We start from the raw sequence: 17866 nt of genomic DNA, 5'->3' as shown, positions 1-17866 counted from the left end.
TGCTTTTGTATAATAGCTAAATTATCTTCCACATTTAGCACCATCACCATTAATTGGATGATATTCAATTTTTTTGAATATTTTTTTGTTATTTTATTATTTTGTATTCTAATTTCTTTAATATGGTTTTGAATAATAGCTAAATTATCTTTGCGTAATATGGTTTTGCATAATAACTAAATTATCTTTCACTTGCCTGTGCAATTTCTCTTTAGCACTGTCACCATTAATTTGATGATATTCTATTTTATTGCATTTTCCCCATTAATTTGATTATTTGTATTCTATTTTGTGTAATATGGTTTTGAATAATATCTAAATTATCTTCCACTTGCCTTACACAATTTGTCTTGAGCACCAGGATCGTTAATTTGATGATGCCCACCCTTCAATTTTATTATATATATATTTTTCTCATTTGATTAGTTTACATATTAATTTGTGTAATATGATTTGGATTAATTGCTTATATTCGATTTATTTGTTAATTTTACCTCAATATTTGGAATAATTATTAAATTTTTTGGTTTGATTTTATAAACAATAAATTTGCATGTTCATTGATATTTTTCTTTTTCGTTTTTTATTTTTAATTTACTTAACTCGCTTACCATTAGTTTGAATTTGCTAAAATATTCTATGAACTTGTCGATTTTGGGGATTGGTCAGTTTGGCGGTTGGTTGAAAAATTCTCAATATGTCAAAGTTGGTTTGGTTAATGAGTTTGCACCGAAACGAACTCGAATTGGCCCAAGCACACTGCTACTTTCAACGAATAGGCAATAAGCTTAGCTGTGGTGGGCTGAAAAATTCTTAATCTATCAAAGGTGGTTTGGTTGATGAGTTTGCTCCAAAACTAACTCAAGCCGAACTGTGCGTAGACAATAAGCTTAACTCATTCAGCTTTAGTGAATATATTAATTTGATTATGTCATCAATACTCATACTTGTAGAAGGAAAAATATTAGATAGATAGCATTTATAGAAATGAAAAACACATTTTTGTTAAATACTTGAGCACAATGTGTAGAATACATGTAGTTTTAGGTGGTAAGTTTTGACATGCACTTATTTCTCGATCTTGTGTGTGGTAATTGCATTTTGGCAAATTTCAATTATTTTGTTTATTTTTCTTTTTCTGTGGGAAATTTTTTAATTTTATTATGGATTAGTGCCTTTGGCCAGTTTCTAGTGTTGAATGGAAGTATAAGGAAATACTATGGTAGATCATATTAGTGAACTTCTTCAACTGATTGTATTTTCATCATGATTGGTGATTGATTGCTGAATGTTCCTTTTATTTGCTTAGATTGCCCTGTGAATCATTGTGTACTAATTCTTTCATCACTTTGCCCATACTTCCATGCATTAAATATTTTAGTTGTTTTGGTACCTAATAAATGTAATTATCTAATCCTTTTTATGCTAAAGTGTCTGCATATGATCCTATATGCTTGGACAATTGGTTTATATTAACCAATAAGATCCATACTATAACTCAATTGTTGAAACAAATTAGTTGTTGAAATGTTGTTGTGTGGTGTGTGGTGATTTGGTGCTCTAGTTAGTAGTGATTTACATCGTGTAAAATCAAAGTTAAGTATATGTGTTTCTTTTAAAAGTCGGGCATCAGGGCGTGCTGGTCCTAATTGCAAAAAAGAAACCAAGTTCACTTGAGCGAGCTGTTTATTTTTGGTCCTTGGTAAAATAGAATCAATCTGAATTATGCTGTTGTTAAAAATTAGTCGGGTCGCAGATTCGTGGATAAAAATTTGTCGTGTATAAATTGATCATCCTGGCTATTATCTATATGCAAAATTATCTTTTACTTGCCTACGCAATATTTCTTTAGCACCGTCACTGTTAATTGGATGATATTCAATTTTATTGCGTATTTTTTTTTTATCAATTTAATTATTTTGTATTCTAATTTGTGTAATATGTTTTTGAATAATCGCTAAATTATCTTCCACTTGTCTAAATTCCTCTTTAGCATTATCACCATTAATTGGATGATGCCCACCCTTCAATTTTATTGCATTTTTTTTCTTCTTAATTTGGTTATTCTGTATTTTAATGTGTAATATGGTTACGAATAATAGCTAAATTAGCACCATCACCATTAATTGGATGATATTCAATTTTTTGTATATTTTTTCTTAATAATTTAATTATTTTTTATTCTAATTTGTATAATATGTTTTTGAATAATAGCTAAATTATCTTCCACTTGCGTATGCAATCCCTTTTTAGCACCATCACCATTAGTTGGATGATATTCAATTTTATTGCATATTTTTTTCTTAATTTGATTATTTTGTATTATAATTTGTATAATATGATTTTGAATAATAGCTTACAATTGATTATTTTTTTAATTTTGCCTTGGGATTTTGAATAAATAATAAATTTTTTTGTTTGAATTTTATGAAAAATAAAATTGTATGTTCACTAATATTATTTTTCATTTTGTATTTCCATTGAAGGTGGTTCGGTTGATGAGTTTACTCCTAAATCAGCTCAAATCGACTTGAGCACATCCCTACTTTCAACGAGTAGACAATAGGGTTAACAAGGATGTATTGAAAAATTCTATCTGTCAAAGGTAGTTTCATTGTTGTGTTTGCTCCAAAACCAACTCAAACTAACCTGTGGACACCCCTACTTTCGACGACTTGAGAATAGGCTTAACTCTTTCAACTTTAGTGAATTTATATATTACTATATATATATGTAAATCAATCTATATATCTGAAGAGAAGGTACGATGATGAGTTTATAAAATCTAGTAAATTTGATAATTCCTGAGAACGATTTTATAATCCATTCCCAACACATTGAGCCCTTCTCATATATTCCATTTCTCACAAACACCTCTAATCTTGGCTGTTCTTGTATTTTTAGTTTTCATCATGGCCTCATTGACTACTAAGAACATTCGAAGTTCTGAAACTTATAATTTTGTCTTGAGTAATACATTACCTGATAGGTTTCCATCTCTAATTTCTATTGACATTTAATATTGCCCCATCTGCCTATTCCTCTTCCTGGTTGTGTTTTCATTTGGACCTTAGTTTGTATTTATTTCAACTTCTCACAGAACTAGCTTGTATGTTGGGTATTGAATGTGTTCTTGAAATATGTTCTGTAATTCATAAAGTTTTAGATGGTTAGTTTTTACATTTACTTTTATTAATGTGATTATTTATTTTGCTTTGTATTTCTAGATCTTCTTGTGTGTTGTAGATTATGTATATATTTTAGATACATCCCGTTGCATAATTACCTACTCATTAAGGAACTTCATCAACTGATGGTGTTTTCATCATGATTTGTAATTGTTGAATGTCCCTTCTATCTATTTAGATTGTTTCTCAGTGAATGTTTTTAGTTGTTTGGGTTCCTAAATATAATTATCTAACACTAGATTTAGTGGATTTTAATGACTGTTGCCTTCTGGTTGTTCCGTTTACGTAGTAGTCTTAGAGCAGAGCTGACTTGTGTTTTTCCTTGATTTTTATTTTTATTTTTATTTTTTATGTGATTGATCATTTTGTTAAAATGCTCTTTCCTTTATCCTAATGCTGAGGATTGGATATTCAAACTATGAACTGTCTTTTGTTGCACTATGTGAGACTTGGAATTTTATGTTTATATTGATATGCAATTCATGGTTCATCTAGCTCTTTGTTTTAAAAATCAATGACCTCATATGCTTATTATTTTTTTCCTTGGATGGGACGATACCATTTGTGAATTTACATAAAGGAAAAAATAGTTTTTTTTATGCCCAATTGTATTCATATGACCCTATGCTTGGACAATTGGTTTGTATTAACCAATAATATCCACACTATAACTCAATTGTTGAAACAAATTAGCAGATGAAATGTTGTTGTTGTGTGGTGTGTGGTTTGGTGCTCTAGTCAGTAGTGATTTACATAGTGTAAAATCAAAGTTTGTTGTTTGCAAGAACTGTCAAGAAGTATATGAGCAGGGGGCTGGAGTGTAAACTTGGCACGTGCGGCCGCCCACTGCATGTGCAGTCCCTCCAACCGCATTGGCTTTCAGTCTCCTGATTCTCCTAAATTTCTGATGTGCCCATATATGCTCGTTGTTGCGTGATTCTATTAATTGTTCTCAGCCTTTTTTTGATCTTTAAATAACTCTAGATTCTCTTTGTCTTCTCTTGTTTTTATCATGTCTTCTTGTGGGGGATTGAAAAATGAGCTGTATACTTTTGGGACTTGGTTTAATAGAATCAATCCGAATCATGTTGTTGTTAAAAATTAGCAAGGTGGCTGATTGGCGGATTAAAATTTGTTAACTTGATTATAAATTAATCAATCATTCTATATGTATATGCAAAATATCTTCCCCTTGCCTATGCAAATTTTCTTTTGATGATATTCGATTTTATTGCATATTTTTTTATTAATTTAATTAATTTGCATTCTAATTTGTGTAATATGTTTATGAATAATAGCTAAATTATCTTCCACTTGCCTATGTGCAATTCCTCTTTAGCACCATCACCATTAATTGGATTATATTCAATTTTATTTCACATTTTTTTAATTTAATTATTTTATTTTCTAATTTGTTTAATATGGTTTTGAGTGATAGCTAAATTATCCTTCACTTGCCTATGCAATTCCTCTTAAGCACCATCACCATTAATTGGATGATATTCAATTTTATTGCTTTTTTTTTTTTTCGTCTTAGTTTGATAATTTTGTATTCTAATTTGTGTAATATAGTTTTGAATAATAGCTAAATTATCTTCCACTTGCCTACGCAAGTCCTCTTTAGCACCATCATCATTAATTGGATGATATTCAATTTTATTGCTTTTTTTTTTCTTTTCTTAATTTGATTATTTTTTATTCTTATTTGTGTAATATGATTTTGAATAATAGCATATATTTGATTATTTTGTTCATTTTGCCTTGGGATTTGGAATAAATAATAAAATTGTTTGAATTTATAAAAAATAAAGTTGCATATTCACTAATACTCTTTTTCATTTTGTTTTTCCGTAGAAGGTGGTTTGGTTGACCATAAGCTTAACTCTTTCACCTTTAGTGAATTTATATATTACCATATATATATATATATATATATGAATCTATATATCTGAAGGGAAGATGCGATGATGAGTTTATAATGATCTTGTTAATCTGATAATTTCTAAGGACGATTTTGTAATCCATTCTCAACACACTGAGCACCTTCTTATATATTCCATTTCTCACCAGCACCTTTAATCTTGGCTGTTCTTGTATCTGTAGTTGTAATTTATAGGTAAATTAGGCCGAGCTGGGTAATGGGCTGTTGTGGGCCACAGTAAAAAAGGCTTGGAGATAGCCCGGTCCAGAGAGAGCTTCGGAGTTAACCTCGGTCCATGAGAGTTGTACAAGTAGCTCAGTCACCACACGCAGAAATAGGTCAGTCGGTCTTGGCATATTGCAGTTAGCTCGGTCATACTATGTTGAGCCGAGGTATGTTGAGCTTTCCTCAAAACCTTGCTACTGGTTAGCTCGGTCCAAGCACATGGTGGATAGCACGGTTTCGGACAACCCAGTTGGAGTGTCAGCTGAGGTACACGCGCAGTGAAAGGAAGAACCGAGCTAGCTGGAGCTCGGTCTAGTCTGCGACTTTAGCGTGGCCATGTTATCTCGGTCGTATGGACATCCAACTGTGGTAGAACCATCTCACTTGGTTTAAGCAGTGAGGGGGGTGTTGAGGGATAAACATTATCTTTCAAGAATGTGATTCTTAGGAGGACTCTACATGGAGGAGTAAGAGTCCTACTAGGATTGTGCCACACGGAACCTATAAAAGCTCATAACATCACCTATGGAGAGGTAACACAACTTTGATTCTCGAATACACTGGGCTTTTGTCTATTTGTCTATTTTGCTGACTTAGGCATCGGAGAGGTATCCGGCACACACCCGCCGGCTAGTTCACGTTTGTGTTTTCAGGGAATAAAGTGACGTCGTACGGGGGAGCGCAGACTTGATCAACAGGATTATACGAGAAGGTTTATTTCTTTCCCGTACAATTGGCGCCGTCTGTGGGAATATTAGACAAAGAACAAAACCTATTGGTCAAGTTTCCCTCACTAATTGAATGACGCACAACGAAGATTTGTCACAGTCCGCCATCGACGGACAAACCCCAGGGGGGGTGGGAGGCGCGAAGGATTGCCCTCTATCCCTCCCATAGTGGACTTAGAGCCCCAGCGACAGAATCCCCAGAGGGATACAAGGGGGAGACGGAACAACAGCCCCCGTCGCTCTCGCTCACAAAGTCCTGAAAGGCAAAGGCGAAGAATCGACCCTCAAGCTTTGGAGGATCGCGTAAAAGAGCAAGATGAACTAATAAGGAAGATGGCGGCGGACATGGAGGCCATGAAGCACCAGATCAAGGGAAAAAGGGTGGCAACAGGAGAGGGGCGCAAAGGCAATACGCCTCCTCGCGACTTAGAAGATTGTGGTAGGCATACCACGCCATCGCAAGCAGAGAGTAGAAGCCTCAGGACAGGCGACACTCAATCAAGGACTTCCAGAACTCGTTACTCCAAGTCTGAGAGAACGAGATCATTGAGGTCTTACACTGAGGGAAGTACCTATCGGCCCTCACATACGCACCAGACATCATCCAGGCAAACAGAGTTGCCTAGATCGTCCGACTTATGGACTGTGCTTGAAGAAAGGGCACGACGGAAGGAGGATGCCAGGGCACGCGACCCGCACAGAATTTCAGCCCTTTAGCGGTTGGCTTCTCGGACGCACGGAAGCGTCGAGGTAGGAATGCCAATACCGCACCTTGTCTACGAACCAACAGATAAAGCATTGGCAAGGCTACATAGCTCGCTATTCGTTCCGGCGATTGAGAACGCACCATTACCTTCAGGCTTCATCCAGCCTAAGTTTACGACATATGAGGGGAAGACAGACCCTTATATGCACCTAAGCCACTTTCGCCAGGTCATGGCAGTATACTGGCGGAACGAGGCTTTGATGTGCATCCTATTCCCATCCAGCCTTGGCGACCTTGGTTTAACCTGGTTCGAAAGGCTACCAGAAGGCAGCATAGCCTCCTGGGCACAGTTGGCAGAGGCATTCGTGACAAGGTTTAGAACGAACATCAAGGCGCCGGTAGAGATCGATCAGCTACTCTCCATTGACATGGGTGACAAGGAGACGTTGAGATCCTACAATAGTCATTATTGGGAGACCTTCAACCAGATAGGAGATTGTCCCACAAATCTCGCCATCGCGCAATATAAAAGAGGACTTCCAGTCGAAAACAGATTAAGAGACTCAATTACCATGACACCTTCCCTCACAATGGAAGCCTTAATGGAGAGGGTTCACCAGCACATTCGAGTAGAAGAGGATGGCGCTCGTGCTAAAACAAAGTCTGGTACAGCCGCAATACCAGATAAGAAGACTTCAGCAAAAGTCAACACAGTAGAACGTCTAAGCAAGAATAGACGAGGCAAGCGAGACAATGAAGAGGACCGAGCTAAAAGATGGTTGAGAGTCCGCACTTCCATTACCACGGTATTCAAGAAACCAATCTACCGAGTTCTCAGTGAGACACGTGATGAACCTTTCGTCAGATGGCCAGCTAAATTGGGAGAGGCACAGAAGGACTACGACGAAAGATCTCGGTGCACCTTCTATAAGGAAAAGGGGCACTGCACTGAAAATTACACGCCGTTGAGACAACATCTGGAGGAGTTAGTGGCAGCTGGTCACTTAAACCAGTTCATAGAAGGAGGGACGCAGTCAGCCCCCCAAAACCACGAACATCTAGACAGAACACCGATTGACGGCCCACCTCAAGGCGTGATAAACGTAATACATGGGGTATTCAAGCCTGAGCGAGTATGTGAACTCAGGGGAATGATAAAGAAGGCTGAGCATTTAAGGGAAATATTAAGTGCGCAGCCCACAATCAAAAAGGGGAAAACAGAGGCCATAAATGTCATGTCTTTTTCAGACAAAGACTTGGCAAGGATTTATTGCCCTCACAATGATGCACTGGTCGTCACTCTCTGCGTCAAGGATTACGACGTCAAGCGAATTTTGATCGACCAAGGGAGCTCATGTGAGATAATGTACTATGAAACTTTCAAACAGTTGAAGCTGGAGGACAAAGACTTGGCACCTGCTGTATCTTCCCTGATCGGATTCAACTCAATGCCAGAATGGCCAGTTGGCAAGATTATCCTCCCAGTCAGAGCAGGAAGCATGACGAAACAAGTGGAATTTTGGGTATTGAAAGTCCCTTCCACTTACAACATAATCTTGGGAACGACATGGCTGCACGCCATGCGATTAGTAGCGTCAACCTACCATCAAGTAATGCGGTTCCCCAACAAAGCCGGAGTAATTGAAAAGGTCTATGGAGACCAAATTATGTCCAAGCAATGCATCGTCACAGTAAATGGCAGCCGAGCTGCCAAAGGGTTTGTTCAGATTGTGGAAGAACTTGAGAGTAATGAATTGTTGGCGGATGTTGGCAAAGCCGCTGAACAGAAGGGCATTGGAAGACTTGGTACAGGTAAGAATAGACGAAAAGAAACCGGATAAGTTCTTTTTGTTTGGCTCATCTATGTCCAATACTGAGAGAATAGAGGTCATGGAATTCTTGACCTCTAACATCGAAGTGTTTGCCTGGACGCCGTATGACATGCCTGGCATTGACCCAAGTTTTATCTGTCACCAATTGAATGTCCACCCAATCGTCAGACCAATTATACAACGCACTCGCAGATCGACACTCCACCATGCCGAGATAGTGGCAGAAGAAGTAGAAAACCTGCTAGAAGTAGGAGCTATCAGAGAGGTGCACTACCCTAGATGGATCTCCAATATAGTAGTAGTACCTAAGAAGAATGGAAAATGGCGTGTCTGTGTGGACTACAAAACGGTCAACAAGGCATGCCCAAAAGACAGCTTTCCTCTTCCACGGATAGACCAACTGGTAGATCTGACGGCAGGACACAACCGTCTTAGCTTTCTTGATGTATACAGAGGGTACCATCAGATCGCCATGTATGAGCCAGACCAGGAGATTACATCTTTTACGACGCCAAGAGGACTATATTGTTACAAGGTCATGCCCTTTGGCCTTAAGAACGCAGGGACAACATTCCAACGGATGGTCACCAAGATGTTCGAACCATTGTTAGGCAGAACAATGGAAGCCTATATCGACGACATGGTGGTCAAGAGCAAGGATAAGAATGACCATCTCAGGGACCTAGGAGAGATGTTTCAGATCCTGAAGAAGCACAAGCTACGCCTTAATGCATCCAAGTGTGCGTTCAGCGTAGGATCTGGCAAGTTCCTAGGCTTCCTGGTGACCAACCGAGGTATAGAGGCAGACCCTTCTTAGATCAAAGCAATTCAAGATCTAGAGAGGCCCAACTCGGTAAAAGAAGTACAGCATCTTACCGGTATGGTAGCCGTGTTAAACCGATTTATAAGTCGGTCGTCAGACAGATGTCGACCATTTTTTCAAGCATTAAAGGCCAAGTTTGAGTGGGATAAAGAATGCAACTGCGCCCTTGAAAGTTTGAAAGAATACATGTCTTCTCCACCGCTGCTAGTGACCCCAATACCTGGAGAAGAACTATTTTTGTACCTGGCAGTCTCACAGCACACAATTAGCGCAGTATTGGTCCGAGCGGAAGAAATCCAACATCTGCACATCTTTGATGTCAGCAAGACATTGCTGGGCGCAGAAACCAGGTACTTGCCATTGGAAAAACTGGCCTTAGCCTTGATGATGGCCTCAAGGAAGTTATCGTATTACTTTCACGCCCACACAATAATCGTCCTCACAGCTTTCCCATTAAAAGCTTTGTTTGAGAGGGCAAACTTTTCTGGACGAGTCTTGAAGTGGGCAGTCGAGTTGGGATAGTTCGACATCAAGTTCTAACCCAGAACCGCGATAAAAGCCCAAACTTTGGCAGACTTTGTCGCAGAATTCACCCTGGGAAGTCATCATATCTGCCCGGTTGACCTGACTGATACAACCAAACTAGGGTTGGAAGTTGACGCCGGAATAGCGCAACCCCTGGTGCAGGATACCTAGTCAGACCTTAAGGTAGACCAGAGTAAAGTAAGGGAGGAAGAAACAAACCATGCTACACCAAGACAAGACTCACCAACAAATAAAGACTTGGTACAATCAGATAGCGAGGGGCAAAAAGCAAGTATGGACCTTGAAGAAAACACCAGCAACACTCTTGACCCCAAGGCATCATCTGATCCCTCCACTTGCTGGAAACTGTTCGTTGGAGAGATGTGGAAGCTCTTCGTGGATGGAGCGTCCAACAGGCACGGTGCAGGACTAGGCATAGTCCTCATCTCACCAGATGGCCTAGTGGTGGAGCAAGCAATCAACCTTGGCTTCCCAGCATCAAATAACAAAGCGGAATATGAAGTGCTTCTGGCAGGCTTAAAATCAGCATCCTACATGAAGGCCACCGAGCTAATGGTTTACAGTGACTCACAGTTGGTGGTAAACCAAATTTCAGGTGACTACGAGGCAAAGGACGACAAGATGGCTAAGTACCAAGAATTAGTTAGAAAAGAGATCAAGAAATTTGAAGTAGTGCGGATAGAACAGATTGGTAGGAAAGAAAATAGTAGAGCGGACGAACTAGCAGGCTTTGCTTCAATAGCAGATACATCCGTCCCACATCCGTTACTGATTGACTACTTACTATGACCAAGCATTGAAGAACCTAAAGTAGAAGAAGTATGTTGCGCCGAACTAGGCCCTTCATGGATGGATCCCATCATAGCATTCTTAAAAGACGGCGTCCTACCGGAAGAGAAGAAAGAGGCCAACAAAATAAGAGCAAAGTCGTAGAGATTTTGGCTCTCCCCATCAATGGCCTTGTACAAGAAATCCCTCACAGGACCTTATTTAAAGTGTGTCCATCCCAGCAAAGTCGAAGCGTTCTTGTTCGAGATACATGAAGGCGTATGAGGAAGCCACCAAGGAGGAAGATCATTAGCTTACTGAGCCATTTCGCAACGATATTGGTAGCCATACATGCAAGCAGATTCAGAGAAGTATGTTAAGAAGTGCGAGAAATGCTAGAAGTTCGCACACCAAATACATCAACTAGCCAGAAAGCTCCTACCTTTAACTAGTCCATGGCCCTTTGCAATGTGGGGCTTGGACATAGTCGGACCACTTCCAGCAGCACCCGGCAACAGAAAGTTGTTTCTTGCAGCAATAGACTACTTCACAAAGTGGGTGGAAACAGAAGCACTAGCATCCATAAAGGAGAAAGATGTGAAGAAGTTCGTCTGGCAGAATATCATCACTCGGTTCGGCATACCCAAGGCGCTAATATCAGACAATGGCACTCAGTTCGACAGCAAAATTTTTAGAGGCTTTTGTGAGGAATACAAGATAGAATTCTACAATTCTACACCGGCATACCCCCAATCAAATGGCCAGGCAGAAGCATCAAACAAAGTTGTCTTGGATGGATTGAAGAAAAGATTAGAGAAAGCAAAAGGAAAGTGGGCTGAGGAGCTTCCTCATGTTTTATGGGCTTACCGTACCACACCTCGACGATCAAACAGGAGAAACACCATTCTCCTTAGCCTACGACATGGAAGCAGTAATCTCACTGGAAGTTGGCCTCCCCACCATCTGAAGCGAAAATTTTGATCCAGACTTAAATAAAGAAGCCATAGCATTAGAGCTCGACCTTGCAGAAGAAAGAAGAGCAAAAACACTGGTTCACATCGCTTCATACCAGCAAGAGTTGTCCAGAAAGTATAACAAGACAGTGCACACAAGGCAATTCAAGATTGGAGACTGGGTATTGCGCAAAGTAATGGGAAACACCGTGGTACCCGGAGATAGCAAGTTGGGGCCCAATTGGGAAGGACCTTACAAAGTGGTCGGATTAGCAGGAAAAGGGGCATACCACTTGGAAGATGAGGACATCAAAGCCATCCCCAGGCCATGGAACACTACCAATCTCAAACTATTTTATTTTTAGCTTTTTCTCCTTAGTATTTGTAATTTTCTTCTTTCTTTCTCAATAAAACAAGTAGTTCTTTTCAGTATAGTTGTTTCCTTCTGTAAAAGATTGTTTTAGTGAGTTAGGAGCACTGTAAGCATAGTTGGCCGGAACAACCAACTTTGCCTTCTCTTCAACTAAGATCAAGATCAGTGCTGAAGAAGTTGGCTGGAAAAACCAACACCCATCCTAAACCCAGGATAAGGATCCAGGCTGCAGGACGTTTGGTCGAAATAACCAAACACTTTACTCTAGGTTGGCAGGAAAAACCAACTTAGAGAATGGCTGGAAAAACCAACACCTCTCCTAAGCCCAGGATAAGGATCCAGGCTGCAGGACGTTTGGTCGGAATAACCAAACACTTTACGCTAAGTTGGCAGGAATAACCAACTTAGAAGTTGGCTGGAAAAACCAACACCCCTCTTAAGCCCAGGATAAGGATCCAGGCTGTAGGACGTTTGGTTGGAATAACCAAACACTTTACGCTAGGTTGGCAGGAATAACCAACTTAGAAGTTGACTGGAAAAACCAACACTTATTATTCTTCAGCCGAGATAAGGATCTAAGCTGAAGAGGTTGGCTAGAAAAACCAACACTTATTGTTCTTCAGCCAAAATAAGGATCTAGGCTGAAGAGGTTGGCTGGCCGTCTTCATCGTGTGACTTGCCATGCGGCAAGGAACACGTTATCTCTTTAGACCCACCCCAAAAGACGTGTGGGACCCACTCTATTTTGGGCTCAAAGTTGGCCCAAAATAAGCCTATAAAAACCAAATTTTCCAACAATCCCCCACATGAATGAAATTTGACGGAGAGAAAATGCAACAACATGATCTAATTACAGAGAGTACAGATATTGGAAATATTCTGCAAATGATAGGTAGCTTTTGGCTTTGAACCTTCCCTTGTGAGACACTATCAGATTTACTAGCTAACCAGTGAACATGATGTCTTGAACTATTTAGCCATTTGTGTAAACCAATACAATAGAACTCGCACGGTATATTACCAATCACAGTTTAGTTCTCACTATTGTGTTCATTTTGGCCTTGAACAACCTGGTGTTTCATGAGTGTTCTAAAGACTTGTAGCCCGTCACAAATCTCATAGAACCGGCCTAATTCACACTCATGTAGGTGATTCTTATGAAGAGTATCATGCCATACTCCACTAGGTATACCTAGATATAAGAATCATTAAAAGTATTACTTAGCCTAAAACCCTGCAAACATCATTATTTCATCGTAGAAATGGATAGGAGTTTGACTCTCCAGTGATCCTTCTGAGTCATACACAACTCGATTGTCCCTTTGAACCTAGATCTTGGGATCTCTAGTTAACTAGGTTGGGTTGCTGTTGTAGTAACTCTTATTTAATAGGCTTAAGTCTCATTCCCCTTGATGAATTCTCAACTAACTCTCTTGTTAACCCTTTGGTTAGTGGATCCGCTGTATTGTCTTTAGACTTCACATATTCAATGGAAATAATTCCATTAGAGAGTAGTTGTCCCATGGTGTTATGTCGACGACGAATGTGTCGTGACTTACCGTTATACATATGACTTTGTGCTCTACCTATTGCTGATTGACTATCGCAATGTATGCATATAGCAGGCACCGGTTTTGGCCACATTGGAATATCTTTAAGGAGGTGGCAAAACCATTTTTCTTCTTCCCCAGCTTTATCTAAAGCTATGAATTTTGATTCCATAGTAGACCTAGCAATGCAAGTCTGTTTGGAATATTTCCAAGATACAGCCGCCCCACCAAAAGTAAAGACATACTCACTAGTGGACTTTGAGTGTCTAGTATCCGATATCCAGTTTGCATCACAGTATCCTTCAAGTACTGCTTGATATCTAATATAATTTAGCCCAATGTTATGAGTAAATCGGAGATATCTTAGAACCCTTATAATTGCTTTTTAGTGTTCTACTCCCAGATTACTCGTATATCTACTTAATTTACTTACTGCATAAGCTATATCTGGGAAAGTGCAGTTATCGAGTACATTAAGCTTCCAATAATTTGGGCATACTCTAATTGAGAAATACTTTCCTCTACATTCTTAGAAAGAAATAAATTAACATCCACAAGTGTTCTAGCAAGATGATGATCATCTATGCTAAACTTGTCAAGTATTTTCTCAATGTAATGTGATTTTGACAAAGCATATCCTTCTGATGTTTTAGTAATTTTCATACCAAGAATTACATCAGCAATTCCCATGTCCTTCATGTCAAAATGTTTATTCAACATTTTCTTGGTAGTTTTAATTATGTCATTATTACTACCTATGATGAGCATATCATCCACATAAAGGCATACTATAACATAATCATTGTTTGTGTTTTTAATATAAACACATTTGTCACATTCATTAATTTTGAATCCATTTGACATCATTGCTTTGTCAAATTTCTCATGCCATTGCTTTGGTGCTTGTTTTAAACCATATAATGATTTAACCAATTTACACACTTTCTTTTTTTTTCTTTTCCTGGAATAGAAAATCTTTCTGGTTGTTCCATGTAAATTTCTTCATCTAACTCACCATTTAAGAAAGCTGTTTTAACATCCATTTGATGAATTTCTAGATTGTACAAAGATGAAATGGCAATTAGCATTCTAATGGATGTTATTCTAGTAACCGGTGAGTATGTGTCAAAGTAATCAAGACCTTCTTTTTGTCTAAAGCCTTTGACCACAAGTCTTGCCTTGTATTTGTCAATTGATCCATCCACTTTCATTTTTCTTTTGAAAATCGACTTGTACCCAAGAGGTTTACAACCTGGTGGCAAATCCACCAATTCCCAAGTGTGATTTTGCAGGATGGATTCAACTTCATTGTTTATAGCTTCTTTCCATAAAGGAGCCTCAGGACTGGACATAACTTCTTTAAAAGTTAAAGGCACATTTTCTAACAAAAATGTTAGGAAATCTGGACCAAAAGATTTTGAGGTTCTAGCACGTTTACTATGCCTAGGTTCCTCTTCCTCATTTTGATCTATCTCTTGCTCTTGTTCTTGTTCTTGGTCATGTTCTTGATCCTGACTAGTAATAGCATCATGAGATCTTTTGTTAGTACTAGTCTCTTGTCCAGTTTTATTTGGAAACACATATTCAAAGAAAGACACATTCCGAGATTCAATAATAGTATTTACATGCCGTAGACACCCCATTTTTGACCGCCCTCAAGACTTGGGCATTACTGATGGTTTACTTGGTGGAGAAAGGTGTGCAGGGCAAAGACTCAGTTTCTTCGGCAAGGAGAGAGACAAATCTCAACTTCATAACCCATTTTGGACCAAAGCTATTTTGGATGGTTTTTAGACCTTAAAACCCTCTCTTTCAAAACATTTTTGAAATAAAGTTTCTACAATGTTCCGAGGCTCACATTTTGTCAAATGATGCGCTTTTCGATAAACCGAGCAAGGACAAAGTGGAAATGAATGAAAGAGAGATGAAATTTTGAAAAATCTTTCAAAACACCTTGTTTGGGGGTTTGGAGTTGAAGAAAAGAGGAGAAGAGAGAAGAAGCCTAGATGAGGAAGAAGTTGGGTATGAACCGCTAAGAGAGAGTCGAGCAGTCCTCGCTAAATCAGGCTTATCTGTCTATGCACTTGAAGTTAAGCTATGAGGCTACACCATTGGAAAGAAGACTTCCGGGATTTCATTTTGCATTCAAGAATCTCTTAAAGCCGAGTCCGGATGGGGGAGATATGATTGGTTGAAGTTGGGCATCATCCCGGTTGGACCGAAACTGAGCAACCTTCACCAAAACAAGCATAACTTTTTTCACAGTTGGAATTTTTATGCAAGGCTGATTCCATTGGAAAGATTACTTCCGGGGGTTCAATTTGGACACAAGAATGAGCTGAAAAGGAGTTCACATGAAGGAGTTATGCCCATTTAAAGTTGGACCTGCAGAGCAGATTTTTCCTGTCGGCCGACCAAACATTGTGCCGACTGACCAGAACAATGTGCCGGCCGACCAAATAAGTAGCAGGCAGACCATTTATAGTAGCTGACCAACCATTTTTTCTGGTCGACGACCTTTCGGTGTATTCTACAGATTGAATGGATGCCAGCTGTGCCAGCTGGAGGGCACAGACTGGATCCTCCATACAAGTGTATAGAGGATCTTTGCTCTTGGTTTGAAGCTTCTAAGAGAAGCTTTAGTCCCTTGGCTCTATAAAGGAAGGCTCCCCTCTCCTTATACCAGGTTCAGAACTTGGTTAGGGCATATACACATATATCCCTCTTTGTCTCTCCATATCTCCTCCATTTTAGCTCAAAAGTGTGAGGTTCTTGGCCCCATTGCAATACAACTCTTAGCCTAACGTCTTCCTCATCCATCCAAGCATCTTGGATCTTGCTTTTAGAGGCTAAGGGACTAGTTTTTGGGACCAAAGGCTGCTGGAGTTCTTGGCTACAAGGGTAACACACTCATCTCCCTTTTTAAGGCTTATCTTGCTTCATAGCTTAGCCATACTTGCAGGTATTTTCGAGCTTTGTCATAAACTGGAAAAGGTCTTATTTTGAGCTCCTATTGAAGTTTGTTTAAGGATATTTTTTCAGTTAGAGGTCATCTACCCCCTTGTATGCTTCATCTCCCTTTTAAGCCTTTATTTTGATCCATATCTTAGTCATACTTGCAAGCATATTTGAGTTTTGTCATAAACTAAAAAAAGTCTTGTTTTGAGGCCCTTTTGATGTTTTTTTAAGATCAATTTACTGTTGGGGGTCGTCTACCCTCTTGCATGCTTGTTTCGGCCTTGTTTTGTGCCATACCTTGAAGCCTTTGTATTAGTCTTTGCTTGGCCTCCTAGCCACTGAAATCCAATAGATTTTCAGTGGTAGGCTTGCTATTTTGAGGGCCTAAATCAGCGAGGGGTGACCCTCTCCCTTGTTTTCTTGTTTGTTGGCATTTTTGGCCTTACAAAGGGGCTTATGTTTAGATCATTTGGAGGCTTGGTTCAAGCCCCTTTTTGGTGACTTTTAGGACTTGTATAGACTCTTTCCATTGCTGGTTTGGTCCATTTTTGTTTGCCTCTTGCATGTGTAGAGTAACTCCCTTTTTGGCTTATCAAAGGAGCACCCCATTCTAGTATGTGTTGACTATGTTTCAGTGGCTTTTTGGGCTTATTTTGGCATGCCTTGAAACTGTTTTTAGCTGGTTTGGTGGTCCCTCATTTGCTTCACATGCTTGTAGTGTAAATCATGCTTACTAGCTCACATTGCATGTTGTTTTGGCCCTTGATGCTAGCATGTTTGGGCCATGTTTTTAAATTGATTTTGTTAATAATTTGGGCTGCCTTATCTTTGGTTTTGAGGCCCCTTGGTCGAATGATGCTTGTTTTGCATACCTATAGTGTAACACACTTCACTAGTTTCAATGCTTAAGCCATCCAACATGCTTCGTGTGAGTTGTTGCATCATTTCGGAGTCATTTTGTATGCTATTTCAGAGCTGGAATATATGCCATTGTGTTCATTGTTTCATCTTTGCCATGCTCTTGGAGAGTTGAGTTTTGTGCCTTAGGCTTGAGCCCTTGCATGGTGCATGCTTGTGTGCATTTTGGTGCCTAATTTTCATCACGGTTGGCCACTGATTTTGGCATGCTTGAGAGCTACCCATGTTAGTTTAAGTCCATCTCACAATGTTGTTGCATTCTTGTTTCATTGTGCATGTTGTTGCATGCTATACACGTCCACATGTTTAGGTTGTATGCCTATTGCATATTGCATGTTCACATGCTCATGTTGCATGCTTAGCTTGCATGTTTAGGT

At 39.3% G+C, this 17866-nt stretch overlaps 1 non-coding gene across 1 annotated transcript; it reads left to right on the top strand.

Annotated features, from left to right (window-relative positions):
• Window positions 1-5148: 5148 nt before the first annotated feature.
• Window positions 5149-5229, top strand: LOC114319051 (small nucleolar RNA U30). The gene has a single exon (XR_003649259.2). It is a non-coding gene; the product is annotated as a small nucleolar RNA U30 (small nucleolar RNA).
• Window positions 5230-17866: the final 12637 nt, after the last annotated feature.

Source organism: Camellia sinensis, chromosome 1 (assembly GCF_055761805.1).
Source record: "Camellia sinensis isolate YWXY chromosome 1, ASM5576180v1, whole genome shotgun sequence".
NCBI lineage: Eukaryota > Viridiplantae > Streptophyta > Magnoliopsida > Ericales > Theaceae > Camellia > Camellia sinensis.
This window is presented reverse-complemented; position numbering and strand designations above follow the sequence as displayed.